This window comes from Bos javanicus, chromosome 9, assembly GCF_032452875.1.
Source record: "Bos javanicus breed banteng chromosome 9, ARS-OSU_banteng_1.0, whole genome shotgun sequence".
NCBI lineage: Eukaryota > Metazoa > Chordata > Mammalia > Artiodactyla > Bovidae > Bos > Bos javanicus.
The window spans coordinates 59,751,311-59,771,918 of record NC_083876.1 but is presented as its reverse complement, the minus strand read 5'-3'; positions in this window follow the sequence as shown (position 1 = coordinate 59,771,918).

Here is a 20,608-nt window from a genome sequence, read left to right as displayed (position 1 = left end):
AGGAAGAAAAGAAACAGAAGAACTTTTGTCTCTCTTACTGTGGGGGCTACTCCACTGGTACAGAAGTGGTTATTGTAAACCTCAAGTGGGTACTTGAGAATCTACACTTCTGGGAAGGCTCGAGCTCTTCCCATAAAGAGCTGAAGGGGACTGTGACTAGAAACCATCTCTCCAACTGCGAACACTGGGACTGAATGAATTGAAAGAGATGTCTTTCTGTTTTAATTTTTTCTCCACCCCCTAACTCCACATTTAAGGGGAAAAAAAATCTTTTTTTAAGACTATACCAGACTAGTTAATAGAACAGGATAATTTTGGATACAAGGCTCTGCAAAATAGGAGCTTATAATGAGAGACATTTGAATGGATGTCATTGTCTTTCACCAAGCATGCTTTTGTCTCATTGTTTGCACCTAAGACTTCTTGCAAAACAACAGGCTTTGAATGTGCAAGATATGCTGCTTAACTCTTAAAGAGCTGACAGACATCACACCTTTACCAGGAGCTTTGTGACTGGAGCTTCAATCATTCCCCCCCCACCCCCCGCCTCCCTGGTTTCTGAGCAGTAAGTGTGACAATTATAGAGAATTGTTAGCTGACTATCCTAACCCAGTTCGTTGTGCCAGAAGAAACTAAAAATGTCCTGTGAAGCTATGAGCGCACTGCTTCTAAGAAGCTGGGCTGAGAGTAGCAAGGGGTGGGAATATCACCCACAGAAACAACAGCGAGACTCCCCAAAACCATTGCATGAGATTTCCTTCACTGGAAAAGGCTGAGACCTTTTTACAATACTACACTTTTGGTAAAACAAACAAAAAGGCCGTTTCTAAATATAGCCAGCTTTTGTAGGCTATATTTAGTCATGTTTCTACTTTGTAAAAATATTAGAATGCATTTTGGCAGAAATTTTCACCATGATATTTTTTTTTCTTTCACTTACCCCTTATTTAAAGCTCTGATGACACAAACATTAAGGAATATAATCAGAAAACCCAAGGAACTCTTATTGGGTTGTGTGGTTATTCACTTAATAAAAATTTATTGAGGACAAGCCTCTGCTTCGAATCTGTTTTCTGTATAGGCTTTTGTTCTTGGAGCTCTCCAAGGGCTCTCCGCATAGAAGGAAAAAAAGGTGACTGGACTCTTGCATGTATATAAATTATAATGCAAGGCGTGTGAAACAAAACAGACCATCCAGATACCTGTTTTGCAGGGCTCTTGTGAGTTTGGAATGCTTTCTACATGTGTACCGTTTAATCGGGTATGGCAAGAGGCGAATGCTGGATAAGTGTTAGCTATCTTTATTAGCGGTATTTGCAGAGAGTACACAAGATGTATTTGTATACATGTGTATGCTTTATGTCATAAAGGCATAAACTTGAAATAGTCTCTTTTTTTAAGCATCAAATTATCCAATGATGCTCATTACTGGACAGACTCCAAATGAAGTGAGAACGGCCTTCATTTTTTTCCCCATTGGGGTGAAATATACACAACATAAAATTTACCATTTTAACCATTTTAAAGTGTGCATTAAGTACATTCCCATTGTTGTATGACCACCATCCATCTCCAGAACACTTTTAGTTTTCCCAAATGAAGCTCGGGATCTATTATACAATAACCTCCCACCCCATCTTCGCACCCCCCAGCCCCTGGCAACCACTATTGCTGTCTGTATGAATTTCTCTCCTGTAGGTACCTTCTATAAGTGGAATCATACACTGTCCTTTTATGGCTGGCTTGTTTCACTTAGCATAATGTCTTCAAGGTTCATGTATGCTGTAGCATGTGTCAGAATTTCATTCTTTTTTAAGGCTGAATAAGGAGTCTTCATTTTAAAATTGAGGTATTTTAGGAAGACCATATGGCTGTAGTTCACACAGGCAATTATTTCCAATCTTCTCTTCTCTCTCCAAGGCCTCATTGTGTGACTGTTCTAACGAGATCTAAGGACATGGGTTCCCCATGGCGTCCTTCCATAGGAATGGCTTTGCCCTTGAACTTGGGAGTCAGGTGGACAGACATACATTTCCATCTGTCTTCTGCCATTTACGAAATTTAATGATCTCAGGCATGCAGTTAGGTCAAACTCTATGATAGGGTCCATATTTGATCATTTTTAGGTACAAAATGACAACAGTATTGTAAATGCCTCGATTGAATTCTTTACTCCTCTGCTCTTCAGCTATCTTATGTAAGATACAAAGTTAGAAATAGTGCATGCCTCAGAGGGCTGCTGAGAGAACAGGAGGAATTGGTGTGGATGTGTGTCATCCAAGCTGGACTAAGAGTGCCTGCAGTGTGGGAGCCACACGGGGGCTGCCTCCTTTGGGGAGAGGTTTCCCTCCTCGCCCATCTAGGGCTCTAGGAGTTTCCAACTGACCTCTTTGCCTGCTCTCCTGCGTGTGATTGATTGTACCTCCCTCATCAACTCAAGGCCATGAGAGGACAACTGGAATGAGGTCAATGTTTCAGACACTTCATTTTAGGGGGCACAGCACTGCAAACCAAATGAACGGTGTTTTTCTATCTTCATGGAGTTCTAGTCAGGGAGGAAGGAAACAAGATAAGAAAAATACGCAGTATGTTAGGAAAACTAAGGGATGGAGTGGGCGTCTGAATGGTCAGGTGACACTTAACGATGAGAGAGAAACGTGCCCTTGCTCTGCAGCGGGTGTGAACGTGGTCCTATCTTCCAGGCTTTCTCCACATCACTTCCCTCCCTCCCTCCTTGCTCTTTCCTTCCCTCCATTCCTTTCTTCTTTTCTTCCTTCCTTCTTTCTTTTCCTTCTTCTTCTGTCCCTCCCTTCTTTCTTCCTCTCCATTTGGACCCACGGCAGCTCTTTTGGCTCACTGGAAACTCCTTTACCAGGGTGGCCTCATGCTGACTCTGCAGAGTTCCCTGACTCAGGGATTCAGTGAGAAGGTTGCCCTCATCCCAGGCCTCTTATGGGATGCTGCTGCTACTGCTGTGTTCAGATGTCCAGCTCAGCGTCCATAATTAATGGGGCTGCCTTGGGCTTTAGCATCATTCTTTCTGCGTGACTCCTAACATCTCCTACCTGAGGACTTCCCTCTCCTTGCCAAGCAGTTCCTTCCAGAATCTCAGGGCATTACAGGACCATACCAGCAGCAAAACTGTATCACTTCTTCATCTATCAGTTTCCCTGCCCCAGCCCAATCCAGGGTAATTTATGAGAAAAGTTTTCTGCTTCTTCCCCCACAATGCTCCAAGGTCTAAAGACTAGTTTATGGAGAACAGAGATAAGATCACAAAAATGAATCTATTCAAATAAGTATATTTCAATACTGTTTTCTACATAATGTGCACGGTTTGTTCTATTTTTTATTATGAAGCTCATACTCCAGGCAGAGAAGTGTGTTTGTGGGCCTGTGGTGTGGACTGGGAGCAGTGTGACGATGCTCGGCTTCCTATCCCGGGACTTGTAGGCTGTCCTTGGACTGCAGCTGAGCCACAGTGAACTGTGACCCTTGTGCTTGGGTTGCTGCCTCTTAGATTTGCCACTGACTCAAGCTTTCGCTCAGAAAATGCTGCCTCATCCCTAATGGCTGCTCAATCAGGAAAATATTATTTTCAGATGTTTTAAATTTGTGTGGTGAGAAACACATGTCCTGCCATATGGAGCACAATAGGAGCTAGTTAAGGCCGAAGTGGAAACCAGGGTTGGGAGTTCTCTTTTTTTTCAGTTTTTGAAGTTGGACCCTGCAGGCTAGAATTTTCCCACCCAGCAGTCTAAGCTGTGTTTTAAACAAGAGCACGTGTGCCTCAGAGAGCAATGTGTACACAGAAAGGCGATGGCAGACCCCTCCCCTCACCAGCAACACGTCCAGTTAGGGGAGCTCTGTGGTGCTGCTGTAGCCCCGTCTAGAAGTCACAGCAACTTTGCAAATGCTCCAGAGTCATGTGTGGCATGATATAGAAGGCTAAACGTATCTGTCTGTGCTCTGAGAAAGTTGCACTAAAGCTGCATGTCTGAAAATTTGATTGGCATCATTTTAATGATTAGTTTTGAAAACAAAGCTCTTAGAGTTACAATAGTTACAGTGTTGGGCTTTCACATTTAATCTAGAAAGAAATATAAGGGTCCAATAACTATTTTTAAAAATGGCTTTGAAACATGTATATTACCATATGTAAAGTAGATGACTAGTGCAAGTTCGATGCATGAAGCAGGGAACCCAAAAGCCAGTGCTCTGGGACAACACAGAGGGATGGGGTAGGGAGGGAGGTGGGAGGGGGATTCAGGATGGGGGGACACATGTATACCTGTGGCTGATTCATGTCGATGTATGGCAAAAACCACCACAATATTGTAAAGTAATTATCCTCCAATTAAAATTAATTAATTAATTGTTTAAAAATGGCATTGGCTTATGGGTCACTGACTCACTCAGTGAGTGCCTTCTTTGTGTGTGGTCCAGAACTATGCTCTGTGGAGGAAAGATGTGAATGACAAAGTCCCGCTCACAAGGAAAGCTTCCAATCTACTTTACTCTTGCCCTGGCTTTTCCTTTCAGAACAGCTTGGCTTCACTTATGGAGCTGCCCCACACACCAGACATTATATGACGAGTATCCTTAGGAGCGGAGGAGACAGGTGAGAAAACAGAGACTCACCTTCTGTGAGTTCAGAGCTCTGGTTCAGGTCACAAGGGATGCTACAGGGCTCAGGTGAAGTTGTACAGACAGGACATATGGTCAGAAAAGGCTTCCCATTGGACCCGGCACTGAGAATTCCACCTGAAGTGTATTCACTCGCATTTTGTTAAGGTTGTAATGCTTGACTCTGTCTCCACCCGTGATTCTGAGTAGGCAACTGAGCTGACATCAGACTTGCCTTCCCCGCGGACAGGCAGTGGAGCCGTGTGCCTCAAGCCCAGCCCCAGCTTTAGCCAGCAGAAGGCTCTGTTTCTAAGACCCGCCCCAACACAACACCCCCACTGAATTCCCCTTTCCAATCTGAGAGGGAGGCATCTCCACCCCCAGCTCATTTGCAAAGACATCTGATGGATTTAAAATCCAAAGAATGTCTGCTCTTTCGCAGCTCAGCCCCTTTCAATCTCTTCCCCCCTTTCCCAGCAGAAGTGAACACTTAGAATCTCAGGTTGACAGACTTTCAATGGAAAACATCCTAACAGACTATGGGAGGGAGGCCGTTCCCTCAGAGGGAGTGATGGGGAGTGATGCTGTAAGGATGAGAGCAGAGCCAGATGGAGAAGAGCTCTTGAACACCAGACTGAAGATTGTGAGCTATGACAAGTCCTTGTTGGTTCTTATGCACGGAGCTAACATGATGAAAACATGGCATTTTAAGAAAATAGCTCAATGAGGGGATGTATGATAGATTGGGTTGGCTTCCTTGGTGGCTCAGATGGTTAAAAAAAAAAAAAATCCGCTTGCAGTGCAGGAGACTCAGGTTTGATCCTTGGGTCTGCAAGATCCCCTGGAAAAGGGAATGCTACCCACTCCAGTATTCTTGCCTGGAAAATTCCATGGACTGAGGAGCCTGGTGCAGTACAGTCCATGGTGTCGCAGAGAGTTGGACACGACTGAGTTACTAACACAACAACAATAGGATGGATTGGAAAAAGACTAGAGGCAGTCAGACAACATAGGGCAATGGTGACTTGGTCAAGTTTAGTGTAATAACAGCGTTGGCCTTGGAATATGGAAAAAAAGGGTGGAGCAAAGGAAGAAGTGGAAAGACTTGGAGGGAGATGGGAGAGTGAGCGTGTAAAAGAGAGGCAACAGCAGTCAGTGGTGATGAGTTCATGAAGATAATTGATCTGACTTAGTATTGATGGATCCACAAAGAGTCGGACATGACTTAGCGACTGAACAACAATAAAGTATAGATGGAGGGATTGTTGTTATTGGTTTACAGTCCATGGGGCTGCAAAAGAGTCAGACACGACTTGGTGACTAAATAACCACTACAACAAATACATATATAATTATTATTTTACAGTCTTGTGCTAAAAGTCAGGGCTGTACACAGAGTCTGACCATATGCTTTAAAATTGGGCACTTGTCTTTCCCAGTTTGTCTTCTCTTCACACCTTAAGGTTCCTCCCTATCCTTAGACGAGCATACCGATTCTCTACCTGTGCTTTGGTAACAGGCATTAAGGGCTTGAGCCAGAAACAGGTTTTGTTGTTGCTCAGTTGATAAGTTGTGTCTGATTCTTTGTGACTGCATGAACGAACTGAAGCACACCAGTCTCCTCTGTCCTTCACTGTCTTCTGGAGTTTGCTCAAATTCATGTTCATTGAGTTGGTGATGCTATCTAACCATCTCATCTTCTGTTGCCCCCTTCTCCTTTTGCCCTAAGTCTTTCCCAACATCAGGGTCTTTTCCAATGGGTCGGCTCTTCATATCAGGTGACAAAGTATTGGAGCTTCAGTATCATTCCTTCCAATTAATATTCAGGGTTGATTTCCTTTAGGATCGACTGGTTGGATCTCCTTACAGTCCAGGGGACTCTCAAGAGACTTCTCCAGCACCACAGTTTGAAAGCATCAATGCTTTGTCACTCAGCCAAAACAGGTAGACAAGCAATAGTAGTTACAACCTGGAAACAATTTTTATTTTTGCATGGTCTTGATTATATTTATTTAGTAAAATACATGACTTTATTTCAGTGTAGAGCTTGAAGGTTACATTTTTTTAATCCCAGACTCCTTTGAAAAGTGGAATCAAATGAAAAACAATTTCAGGTTAAATTATTCTAAATGCAGTGCTCAAGTCTGAATTCACCAAAAGCTTGTCTTGAATTGTCAGATTACTTTATACAAGTGTTTGTGTCTATGGCCAGAAGGTTCTAGTGTGCAAGTCATATGGCAGTGGGGTTTTCTTACTCTGAAATAGCACGAGAGATTCCTGATATTCCCTAGGCCATGTGAAGTTTCTTTCCTGACATACCTTGGACAAAGTTCTTTCAGAGCCCTTCCCAGGCCTCCAGCTCCAGCTTGATTTTGAAAGATAGAACTCCTTGAACCCAGACTCTGAGAACCAGGCCACTGCATAGGATGTTTTGAGGTTACACATGACATTCTGAGTGCTTAGAATCCTTCAAGTGGAAAACTCACATCAGTCTCAAAGAGCCTGATGATAGTCAACTTCTCCGTGCAATTTCTTTCTGATAGACCAACATTAAATTGGTGCTGGAAAAAAAAAAGTTTTGCGTCTTCGCTGCTTTTTCAGTTTCTGTCTGGGGCACTGGTGCTGTGTTAATCAAAGGCTCGTGGGAAACATAACGTCTGGTGCTGGTACTTGGAGCGGAAGAGCTGCAATTGATTAGAACATGGAGGGTTTCTTGTAGATGCTATAAATTGCATTACTGAGTTACTGTAAAGTTACAAAAATAAAATACAGTAGCCCCTCTTTATCCTCAAGAAATACATTCCAAGACCCCCAGTGGATGCCTGAAACCTCGGATATACCTGACATATATAAGATAAACCCTATCTATATATGTCATGTTTTTTCCTATACTTACATACCTATGATAAAGTTAAATTAGGTGGGGTGGGGTGGGAGGGCTTCCCTGGTGGCTCTGTGGTAAAGAATTCACCTGCCAATGCCAGAAGACATGGGTTCGATCCTTGATCTGGGACGATTCCACAGCCTGGGGATAACTGAGCCCCTGTGCCACAACTACTGAGCCTATGCTCTCGAGCCTGGGAACCACTCGCCCTCGAGCTCATGTTCCACAACAGGGGAAGCCGCTGCAGTGAGAAACCTGGGCACTGCAGCTAGAGAGCAGCCCCTGCGCACTGCAGCTAGAGAAAATCCTGCGCAGCAGTGAACACCCAGCACAGTCAAAAATAAATTAAAAAAATGTTAAATTAGGGACAGTAGAGATTAACAATAACTAATAGTAAAATAGAACAATTATGGCACTATACTAGTTGTAACAAAAGTTATAAGGGTCACTTGAACACAAGCATTGCAATACCATGACAGTTGATCTGACAACCCAGATGGCCACTTAGTGACTAATGGGTGGGTAGAGAATACAGCGTGGGGATGCACCAAACAAAGAGAGGATTCACTGTGACTGGGTACAAGATTCCTTCATGCCTGTCTGAACAGAATGCAATTCACACACGAAACTAACACAATATTGTAAATCAACAATACTCCAACATAAAATAAAAAGTTAAAAAAAAAACAGAAATCTGAAGAAAAAAAGACTTGTTCTTTATTTCTGGAATTTTCCACTTAATATTTTGGACCATGGTTGACTGTGAATAACTGAAACCTCAGAAAGCAAAACTGCAGACAGGGTCTTCCATGGTGGTCTAGTGGTTAAGACTCTGAGGTTCCAGTGCAGGGGAAAGCTCACTAGGATCCCATATGCCACGTGGGACAGCCAAAAATTGAAAAAAAAACTTTGGATAAGATGAAATTGTGCTCTACTTAAGTTGGTTTCCTCAAACATTAAGAGTTAATGTCCATCCTGTGGAGATGGAAAGTGTGAGGAGGAAGGGGGCAAGGCAATGAATGTTTAGCTGAAATAAGAAATAGATAAAACTCTGAATAAGTTGGTGCTTTTTTTCCCCATAGAACTCATTTAGGTTCATCTTATATTTAATGCTTTTAGTGTTGCGTTATAGATAAACGGCCATTTGAAAACATTTATCAGATCGGATTTTCACTCAAGATGGCAGAATGAAACAATTGGAACACGTGTTTTTACTGCTCTGTATTAACATAACACATTTGAAATGTTCCACCAACTCTTTTGAAAGGAGACTAGAAAAAAGGAAAAAGACAAAAGCAGTGCTCTGAGAGACAAAATTAAAACAGAGAACTCCCTTCACCTGGTTGATTATTTCAGGGCAAGAGATAAGGCTCCTCATTAAGTACACACATCAAAGAAAGTACTGTGTGAGGAAACTACACAGAAAGAAGGAAGGGAAAGCAGGAAGCAAGGGCTGTGGAAATGTTTCTCCGTTTTTCTAATTATTCGCTTCACTTCCTAGAAAAGAATGGCTGCCCACAGGTGGGTTGGTCTAGTTTAACATTTACCTCAAAGTACAATGCTTATTGCTGGTGGTGGTTTAGTTGCCAAGTGGTGTCCAACTCTTGTGATCCCATGGACTGTAGCCCTCCAGGCTCTTCTGTCCATGGGATTTCCCAGGCAAGAACACTGGAGTGGGTTGCCATTTCCTTCTCTAGCACAATACTATCGCCTAAGCTTTATTAACAAAGTCAAAATTATCGAGGAAAAGTGAATGACCGTTAGAACAATGTGGGCATACTGAAGACATTGTCTAGTTTTTCTCATCACTTTTTCTGAGTGGTAAGTTAACTTGGATGGATAATACCAACAAAGAGAACAGAAAAATCATATAGGGCCTGAGAGTCAATGCATGCAACTCCACTTTTAATTCTTTTTTTCTATCTTGGAAAGTTGACTTTGAGGTTTATATAGGAAATAAATGACATCCTCTACCCTTGACCTCAGATGGTGGAAAATCACCTCGCTCCCACCTCACTGAATCCTTGCACTTATTTTCATGTTTCTTTTTAAAACAGTTTATACAGATCAAAGGAGTCATGATTTTTGCCCACAGCCACCTCCTTGAAGATCCTTGGCCTAATAGAGAGGTATATATTTATTCACTCTTTGAGCACTTGGGGGTGGGAAGGGGAAATTTCCATCTGACCTTTCAGTGCATTCCTTTTCTGAAAGTGACTTTTTTAGTGTGAACTCTCTGATGTGGTTGCATTTGACTGAAGTTATTCTTATTTTTAGCCCATTTAGCAGTGAACCCAAATGTAATATCAGTGCATGTGTGTGTATGTTGGGTGGTTTGACAGGTTGAGCTGTTACTGAGGTTTAATCATGGTCACCATATCAGGAGCCAGATCTTAGTTCTCTGGAAGGCAAAAATGGAAATACTATCTGACTCGTAATATCTGGCAGTAATATTTGCAAAGAAATGGTGACTTCAACCCTGATAATCACTATTACAATTACAATGATTATTATTACTAATACTACTTCTAAACCATGTGTAGGTTCAGGATTTAAGAAACTTGTGAACTTATTGCAGTCCCAAACAATACATTTAACCTTTCTGGAAATGTCTTTATGCAACAAATACAAGTCATTTAAAACTTTATTTTAAAATATTTTACTGGCCATTCAACTTACGGGCCGGACAATTTAAGCATCATTAGCAACAAAACTTCAGAACGAGGCAGGAGAAGCATATGATCTAACTCCTTGCTTTCATTGTCTGGAGATCACCATGCTCCCTACCCCAGGGCAGTGTACTAAATTCCTATCTGTCTACAACATTATTCAGCAATGACAGTGCTGTGATTGAGACTCGGGTCAGTTGACATGTGAATAACACTCCTCAGTGTTAGAAAGGATGATCTCTCATCTCTGTTTTGCCCTTGTTCATAAAATCCAGTGGACTGCCTTCGGGTTGAAAGACTGGGCTTATGGAGCAAACAGCAACTTGTGGAGGAACTGCTAAAAATGCTATGGGTTTTTGGAAGCAGATGTTCAGATGGTGCACAGGCTGGGAAGTCAGGGTGACAGATACAGCAGGATTCATTTATTACCTTTGGAATTGGTAGAAGCTTTGTCCAGAAATGGGCAAGCTCAGTGTTTCTCAAGCCTTAAGGTTTTTGTATGTCCTGACCTTTAACCCTCACATTAACCCTATGAGATGGATACTGTTACTACCTTCATTACCTCCCAAGCTCCACCTTGGGCTTCCCAGGTGGCTCAGTGGTAAAGAACTCGCCTGTCAAGTAGGATATGCAGGAGATGTGGGTTTGAATCCTGGGTCAGGAAGATCCTCTGGAGGAGGAAATGGCAACCCGCTCCAGTATTCTTACCTGGAAAAGTCCCATGGACAGAGGAGCCTGGCGGGCTACAGTCCATAGGTTTGCAAAGAATCAGGCACAACTTAGCAACTAAGCAGGAGCATGCAAGCTGAAGCTTAGGCAGTTAATTAAAATGCCCAAGGTGGCCAGCTGGTAATTATTAGGAAGCAGGATGCCACCAGGCTGTACCTGTCTACATCTATTTCAGCCTATTCCCATCTATCGTTTCATCATGGGTTTGTATAATGTGTAGTGACTATTGCTGGTCATGGTACCCTGCTACGCTGGCTCCCATGCAACAGCAGGTCTGGACATAAACTGGATGCAGGCAGAGCTCTCTGGCCAACTTCAGAGGATCACAAGCATCTCTCACCTGGCCCATCCTGTCATTCCCCCATCTGCCTATCTCTGTGTGCACATGTGTCCCAGTGCCTGGATCTTCTGTATGACTCTAACCTTCCTTTCCTCAGGCCACAGTTGAGTCACTGCTTTTCATTAGGTGGTGTAATGAATCCATCTGCCCAGCGGAGTCTCCAGGCAGCACCCTCTCACCGTGCACATCTGTTCGGGCAAATCTGCAGCAACACCGACCTCTCTGAGATTGCAAACACTAAGAGACACTTGTTTTTTTTTTTTTAACGTCAGCACACATTTATCCCATCCTCCCTTTATGTAGGTTAACAGGGAGATGCAATATTCCTGAGCATCTGGGGGCAGTTTTGAAGGGCAGTCCTATTGACAGGGCCTCCTGGCGTGCATGAAAGATGAGGATAGGTCTGAGTTTCATGGAACAGATCAAGTGTCTCTTTTACATGGCATTGTCCTTCTAGTTTCTGCTGCTCACGAAGGCAACTAACACAGGAAACCATGAAGACTGGGTGCCAGCAGGAAGGAGGCCCGGGCTTCTGACTCTGCTGGCCCCACGTTTCATTCACAAAGTTGAAAGCACCACTCTCTAAATTCAAAGCGAAGCAGCTGCCAGGGAGAATTCAAATGGCAAATCTGAGGCCCCACTCGGAGTTGGCAGAAGACAGCAGGATTGAACTTCTCTCCTGGTGCCAACTTAGGACAACTATGGCTCTTGTATGGCTCTTAGGAACTGGCATATGAAGTTATTTCATTTGTAGTGTCAAAACAATGAGAATAAAAATAATCACTGCAGATCCTGGTCCTGCCATTTATGAGATGCAGGCATCATTTCTGAGAAGTGTAGGAGCACATAATACCCATTGTCCTCCTAGTAATTGCTTTGGTCCCAAGGGTCTTAATGGGGAAGGGGCTTAATGAGCTTTGGCTTCCCAGAAAATAGGAAATGGAACAAAATATCCATTGTTCTGAATGTAACCAGAATGATCCCCAAGACAGAAAACCCTAGAGTTATATAGGAAAGGGTACTCATGACTGATAAGAGGCAGATTCTATTACTAGGAGATTTATTTCAATATGGGAGTAACATCTAGCATTATCCAAATACACAACAAACACTTAGCTTCACTCAGAATCTATTTATTGAGCCAGCACGATTCTGGGCACAAAGGATGTAGCTGTGAATGTAAAGAAATACCTGCTCTGGTAAGTTGACAGTTTAATGGGGGCATAAAATAACATGGGCTTCCCATGTGGCTCAGCAGTAAAGAAGCTGCCTGCCAGTGCAGGATATGTGGGTTTGATCCCTCTGTAGGGAAAATCCCCCAGAGAAATGGCAATCCACTGTAGTATTCTTGCCTGGGAAATCACATGGACAGAGGAGCCTGGCAGGGCTACAGTCCATGGGGTCACTAAATAGTCGAATACAACTTAGCAACTAAACAATAACAAAGATAACACGCAAATAAGAAACACATGGAGTGGTAAGTGACTTGCAAAGAGTTAAATACTGGATGGAGAGAGAGAGAGGCTGGAAGTGTTCAGGGAAGGTGTCTTTGAGCAGGTGACCTTGAAGTCAATATCTGACCATTGATGAAAACCAAGTGAAATAAACACAAAGTTGAGGGAAAGAACATTCCAGGGAGAGAAAAAAACTTCCAGGTTCTGAGAATGAGCTTGGTATATTTCAAAAACACAAAGACCTGACCTGGGTGAGCAAGGTTAAATGAGAAAGAATGGTACCACACAAGAGCATCAGAGTTTTTCCCGAGTCATGACACTGTATGAGACTCCTTAGAAAATGTATGAGGACATGGAAGACTAGGGGTCACTGCACAAACCCTAGTCCTCGGAGGTTCAGAAAAATGAAGCAAATCTGATGAAAGAGCAGCAAGTTTGGACAAGAGGCAGCCAGAAAACGGCAGCAGAACCAGGAGGGTGTGTTAACAGTTTTCTAGGGATAGCAGAGAAGCAGGGAAGGGGCCATGTGAAAACGTGTCCTGAGGGAGTTGTTTTTTCTATTTTTTAATATGGGAGGCACAGGATCACACTCTGGTAGAGGAAGTGAAATGAATGGAGCCGAAGAGGAGGAAAAACTGGAGAAACAAAGTCCCTGAGAAGCACGAGGAGAGATGGGCACCAGAGGGTGGATAGTCCCTAGAGAGAGGAAGACTTGATCCCTGGTGACCGGAAGGAAGCCCTGAGAACACAGTGTGGTCTTACGGTGGCGATGTGATGAGGGAGGCCCTTTGGGTTGCTGCAGCTTTCTTGAGAAAGTGAAGGAGGCAAGGTCCCCAGATAAAACTGGGGTGCATATCCTGTGAAGAGCGACCATGTAAAACGGTCATTTTGGCAAACGGGAAAGCTCACCGACGTGGAGTGTGTGGTGGGCTCACCAGGCAGGGCTGAAGGCTACTTGGAGATTTTGTGATTGTGAATTATAGTGAAACTAGTCAGAAAATTTGTATAGAAATGAAAGTTATAAAATAATGATGTAAATACCTTTTAATAACTCAAAATGGGACATCATTTGGGGAAAAAAAAACTGACTCACTCGGCTGTGTACCTAAAACTAACCCAATATTGTAAATCAACTGCACTTCATTAAATAATAATAATGTCTATATCACTCCATCATTCTCAAAGCATTCACATCCACTAGCTTGTTTGGCCAGAACATAATCCTGGGGAGTGAGAAGGTAGCATGAACACTTCCCCTTTAAAGATGTGCAAACTGTAGCTTAGAGATTAATGTCCAGCTTGGGCCACATAAGCAAAGCATCTGACTCCAAAACTCGTGTTCTTCTATCTCACCAGCATCTATGGAAGTGACTCAAAACAGGTTTAAAAACACAGAAACACAGCAGTTTTACAAGTAAAAGACCCATGACCATACCTGTTTTGAAAAGATTTTATAGATGATGCTATAGCAGAATATGGCTGCCAGATTTGATGACAATCACTCACCGTAAAATAACTGTTCAAAGATTCTTACAGCATGACCGCAAGAAAAATACAGTTGATAAGTGTGGATGATAAATGGCACTAACACAGCATGGTGGTTAAGCAGGTGGACTTTGGGAAAAGAATTTCCTAGATTCAAAACTTGGCTTGATGAGTTTCAGGCTTTGTCAGAGGATAAGTAATTTAACTTCCCCAAAGTCAGTTTACTCACCTGTAAAATGGCCATGACAACAGTACCCTCCCTCATTGGGTTGTAGTGAGATCAAATAAAATACTTCATGTAAAGAGTATGGTACAGTGTCTGGTATACAGCTAGGGCTCGTTAAAGTTATACTATTATTAGTAGTAGTAAAAATTAAAAATGCAATATGAGGATGGGCTGCTGTAAATTGTATCAACAGATACTAAAATGTGAAGCTCAGCAATTATTTCTCAAAAGTGAGTCGATAAAGGAATTTACACAGTACTCTATATATGAACCTAAGACTATTTAGCAATATTTGCCACCCAAGATACTAGAAAGAAGCCTAATCTACAAGACAATATATTTGGCTCTTAAAACAGTTTTCTGCTGGGTTAAAAAAAAAAAAAACACTCAAAGGAGAAAACAACCTTCAAGACCTTGCATGCCTGCTAAGTTGCTTTAGTCGAGTCCCACTCTTTGTGACCCTATGGACTGTAGCCCATCAGGCTCCTTTGTCCATGGGATTCTGCAGGCGAGAATACTGGAGTGGGTTTTGCTGCCCTCCTCCAGGGGATCTTCCCTACCTGGGAATTGAACCCATGTCTCTTACATCTCCTGCATTGGCAGGCATGTTCTTTACCACTAGCGCCACCTAAGAGCTTATACATATTTATTTATATGTATAAAGATCTCACTTAAAAATCTATTCAGGAAATATAAGCACATATGTAGTTCTGACAGAGAGACTATAGATAATATGAAAAACTACAAATTCTGACTAAACATGTTGGGTCACAATGTCAGTGATTCTGATCTTACCATGTAGGTACTTTACATCACATTATGGCAACATATCCAAAGCCATGGAGTTATCTGGCTGCCTTCTCATTAGAAAGGCCCTATGTGTGCATGCTAAGTAGCTTCAGTCGTGTCCAACTCTTTGTGACCCCATGGACTGCAGCCCGCCAGGCTCCCATGTCCATGGGATTCTCAGGCAACAATACTGGAATGAGTTGCCATGCCCTCCTCCAGGGGTTCTTCCCCACCCAGGGATTGAACCCGCATCTCTCCTGTGTTGGCAGGTAGGTTCTTTACCACTATCACCATCTGGGAAGCACCCCCTAGAAGGGCCCTCGTCTGTCTATATGTGAATATGTCTGGCTTAGATGATGAGCCCACACTGTCTTATGGAGTTTCTCCCACGGTCATCCCAGCTACTGAAATAAGGTCATAAGGCAGCAGCACTGCTATTTCTGATCCCTGCGCAGGTTGAATGCTGGTTTATCCAGACCAAGTGCTATGCAAAATTAAAGAGGAAGCCTGTATAACTGGCAGTAGAGGATTGCATATAAATCCTATGTCTTTATGAAACCTGATAACTTTTTGTAATTTGAGGAGTAAGTCTGTTGAGTTAAAACAGCAAAGCTGTGCCATGCTTCCTGTAAAGCTATTTTACCTTTTCAGTCTGACTCTTGGGGTCTTTAGTACCATGGATTTGCTGAGCTTACATCCCTGCTAAGGAAGGCTATAGCATAGGTCTCCTTAAGTCCTGTGCCTCCTTAAACCACCTGTGCAAAATTTTGTGATATCCTGAACTCATCCCAGAAATGTGAAGGTAGAATCTCCAGGGCTAGAGCCCAGGAATGAGCATGTTCCACTGTGATCACACACTCCAAAGGTTGAGAAATGAAAACCTCCAAGGTTTTATAAGCTGCTATAGAAATATATGTGTGTATTCTACATTCCTAGACATATACTCATTTGGATTCAAATATTTAAGATTATTTAATGTCTACAGAGCTTATGCTCTGAGAGTTTGAGAGTCAAAGTGACTGTGGATTTTTCTGCTTAGGTCAGTAAGGTATTTCAGAAGCTTATCACAAAATTCTTTATCAGATAAGAGTGTTTTCAGCAGTAAGCAACAGAAAACCCATCTGAGTCACTTAAACAAATGAAGGGTATTTTTCTCACAAGACTAAGAAGTAGGTAGCCCAGGGCTGATGCAGCAATCAGTGATGTCAACAAGAAGTTAGGACCTGTTTCTTGTTCTCTCCTGACATCCCTACCAAGTGGCTTATTGCACTATGACTACAATATGGCTGCCTCTGCTCCAGGCATCAGGTCCACATTCAAGGCAGGAGGAAAGAAAGAAAGAGTAGCACTAGCTATGCCTCTATCAGGGAAGAAGATCTTGCTCACATCTCTTTGACCAGAACTGTGTCTTATGGCAATCTTTCGCTGCCAGGGAGGTTGGAAAAGTGACAATTTAGCTTTTCTTGCCTCCAGAGTGAAAGGACTAGGAGGAAAGAGGGTTAAGAATGCCAGCAGCACTGACTGTCATATTTTGTATATCCATATGCCTAGTTGCACAGAGTCGGACACGACTGAAGCGACTTAGCAGCAGCAGCAGCAGCATGCCTAGTCCATTAGCTTCCCTGACATCAGAGAAAGTGTCTTAACATACCTCTCCGAATCCTGCAGGTTTTTTTTTTAATGTCATCAATTTTATTGAAAATGGCAATAGCAGCTGCAACTATCATTTTTGACGACTTACATGTGCCAGGCATTGTGCTAGCAGATTCTTCTGTCTCACCGCTAATCCAGTTATTAGTACAATAATCTGCCCTGCAAGGTGAAAACCACTATTTCACAGATAAGTAAACAGCCTCTCTGAGACTCAGAGAAGGTAAATTGTTTGCCCAGGGATACATTCTAGGAACTGAAGGAGCTGGGATTTAAACTTCAGTCTCTATGGCTCCAAAGCTTATGCTCTTTCCCCGGGCAAGCAGGGCTCTATACTTGGCTCAAAATTAGTCTTTAGTGATTCACACACACACAAATACACACACACAAAGAAATATAGATTTGTCATAATCACTACACATTTTTTTACAGCAGGCTCCATCTAGTACTCACATGCTACCCCTTACAACTCCTTGAAGTCATTCAAGGGAACAAAGTCATCCTGATGTTGAAGACATCTCCCAAGTGCTGTGGTCACTGGTCAGGGCAGCCAGCTCTGCCTGGGACTCGTCCTACTCCCCCTCCCCGTGGCCCCACATGCACTTTCCCCCTGCTCTTGCGTTCTTGCTGCAGGAAGCCCCTCTTGGAAGCTTTGTGTTGCCAGTCTTTCCAGGAATTCAGCAAGGTCTCTGGGAAATGCTGGGACAAGCAATTTGAAGAGGAAGTGCTATGGCTGTATTACTTTCTGGCATAGAAACGGATTTTACACTGCCAAGGTCAAGTCGTTATTCCTGGGGCAGACTCGACCCAGCGATGGTGCTTGATGATGATGAGCAGGGCGCTCCACAAGACCATTCTGCAACCCTTGGGTCCCAGCTTCCAGGAGGCTGGCCCAGGGAGTGGACCCACTTTAGGTAGAAGGCCCTTTCTTATTTAAGTCTGATTTACAGGAAATGTGACAAGATGCAGCAAAGAAACTGACCTCCAGACAGCTCCTTAGATTGAACTTTGGGTATAAAGAGGAATCTTTGGATTTGTGAATCTTTCCTTTGGCTCTAGATAACCCCCAGAAACACTTCCTTGCCGGGTTAATAAAGCTAAGATTCTCAGGTTTTAGAAACCAGCTTCTGATCACAGTAAAATTCTCCAAAAGATGTTTTTGAGGTCCCCGTTGTGTGGTCTCTTGAACAGTCAGAGGTGGGGTTAGAGAGAGAGTCCCTGAGGGATCTATTTCAAACCATGGAAGCCCAGGTAAGTATAATAACAACTTGTATTTGCTGGCTCGTCAGCGCTTAAAATTTCTCTTGAGACTCAGAAGCGAATCAGAAAACCTCTTCTTGATTTTGACTCTTGCAGATACTTAGTTTTGCTTGTGGTGGTGCGTTCACCGCTTACTCTGAGGAGGCAGGTGACCAAAGCTGACCCAGTCTCAAAGCCTCTTCTGTCTCCCAAGGAGCTCCTAGGAGCCTCTGACTGTTGGATTGGTGCAAGACAGACTCTGGACCTGCTTTTTCCGTGCCGAGCATGGATGGCTTCGGCAGTCAGCCCCATATAAAGCCCCCGGGGCTGACAGCCCACATAAACACCTATCCTTCTCTTGGTCATGGCAAACCAGGACAATTTTTTGATTCTGCCATCTCTCTACCTTACCTTTGGCATCTTCATCCACATATGGGGATCTCAGTCTCTACTGCCTGCAAACGCTGGTGCAGAGAGGGTGTGATGGGGGACAATCTATGTTCAATGGTCAGCCAGGAGCTCTGCTGTGACCTCACAGCCTGAGATGACCTACATTTTGGGTTTTAACTTGATTAGCATCTTACATTCCTTGGTTTTTGTAATGGGGCCTGAGGCCTCTAAATTCGTAAACTTATAAATACTACATGTCTCCTTTTCAAAGGCTGACAATTCACATGAGTCTGTAAACATCTGAGGAGGGTCCTCTGAGCTAATCCTCCAGGCTCAAAATTCTCTCAGGCATTTCTTGCAAAGCAGCAGGTGACTTGGGGTTTATCAAATTTTCCATTGCTCTTTTTGGCTCCCTCAGTAGGAAATAACCTGAGTGTCATGGTTTCTGCCATTCTATCATCCAGTATGTCCATGCCTATTCCTTCCTGTTCCCTTAATTCTTTGTGACTTTTTGCTCTTTTGAGAAAACAATCCTGAGGGTAGAGATGAGAAACAGGTCTGCTTGTGCTAAAAATGGGCAACCCTTCCCGAGGAGGCAGAAATAAGCCCAACAGTTGGAGAAGTGGTACATTATTTTCTGAGTCAGTTCACATTTAGCAAGGTTCTTGGTGATTTCACCATCTCTGTCCACTTGTCTTGGGCAACGTGGACAGCACAATGCCTTCCCATAAATGTGGCAGGATCGGGAGACTGGTTTACCACAAACCTCCAGCAGGTGGGGTCACAAGAACAACTCAACTGGATTGGGACCTTTTTTTTTTAACCTCTAAAGTCAACACTGGTGCTCCAGTGGCATAAACAGAATGTTCCCAACTCTCTCCGGGGGCAGATCCATTTGGCGATGTCTTTCCGGCTCAAGATAATTCCCCTCCTCTGGGAATGCCTTTCCCCCTCCTGTCTCATCCACAAGAGAGGCTTCCAGAAACCAGGCCTGCTTTTTGTGACCCTACCTTACTGTCCTAGTGATTGGACAGGTGGACACCTGGTCTAAGCTGGATCCATGAGATTTCTCTTTTGTGGATTTAGCAGTGAGTTTCTGAGCCACTTTGTATGGTGATTGGAAATCTTTCTTCAAATCTTACTTTCCTCCTGGGGTCTTCTCTGACCCATGTTTAAAACTGTACCCAGGGTGCCTTACCCCACGCGCCAGGACCCCCACCTCCTGGCTCTGCTCCGTTTTTCTTTCTCCATCTTCTCATCTAATGTGCTATAGTCTCTGCTCATTGATTTTGTTTGCATCCCTCTATTGCACTAGAATGTAAACTCCATGAAGGCAGGACTCCACTTTGTTCACTGAGGCACCCTGAGCACTTAGGCCAGTGCCTGGTATATCCTATACCCAGTTGACTTGGTGCAGGAAAACTGGGGGGCCATATTTTGTTCTATGGTCTAGAGAAGCAGGAGAGTCAGGATGTGCATAGAGGAGAGAGAAGCAGACCTCCAAAGAGGGGAGCAAGAGCTGTCTCTCGGTCCCAGTCCCTCCTTGAGTCCAGCCTTCCCTTTTGCCCATGGGTTTCATGAGTCCTTGGGATAAATGGCCTCCCTTCCCACTTAAGCTGCAGCTGGTCCCCATGACTTGTGAGAAAAGATGTTCACTAATTATGTGAGCAGACAAAACCCCAGGCTGCCTAGATCTTGCATTCTAGTGGAGGGAGACAGACAAGGAAAAGTGAGTGGAATATGTGGTGTGTCCGGAAGTGATCAGGACTTAGGAGAATCAATTCAGGAAGGTGGGAGCAGAGATTTCTAGAAGGAAATCATCTAAAACCTGACTAGGGACCCCAACTTCAGACGCTCAGGGAAAGCCCCACTGAAAATGTGATGTTTGAGCAGAAACCCAAAGCATGTGAGAATGCAATCCAGGATGGTATGTGGGGAAGAGCACTCCAGGCAGAGGGACGAGCAAGTGCAATGGCTCTGAGGCAAGTGTGAGAAAGCCCAAGGAGGCAGGTGTGGAAGAGCCCAGAAAGGTGAGGAGGAAGGCAGGAGGACAGAGAGGGGCAGATGGGCAGGGATGGAAGGGCCCCGTGGACATTGTAAGAACTTTGGTCTTTAACCACAGTAAGG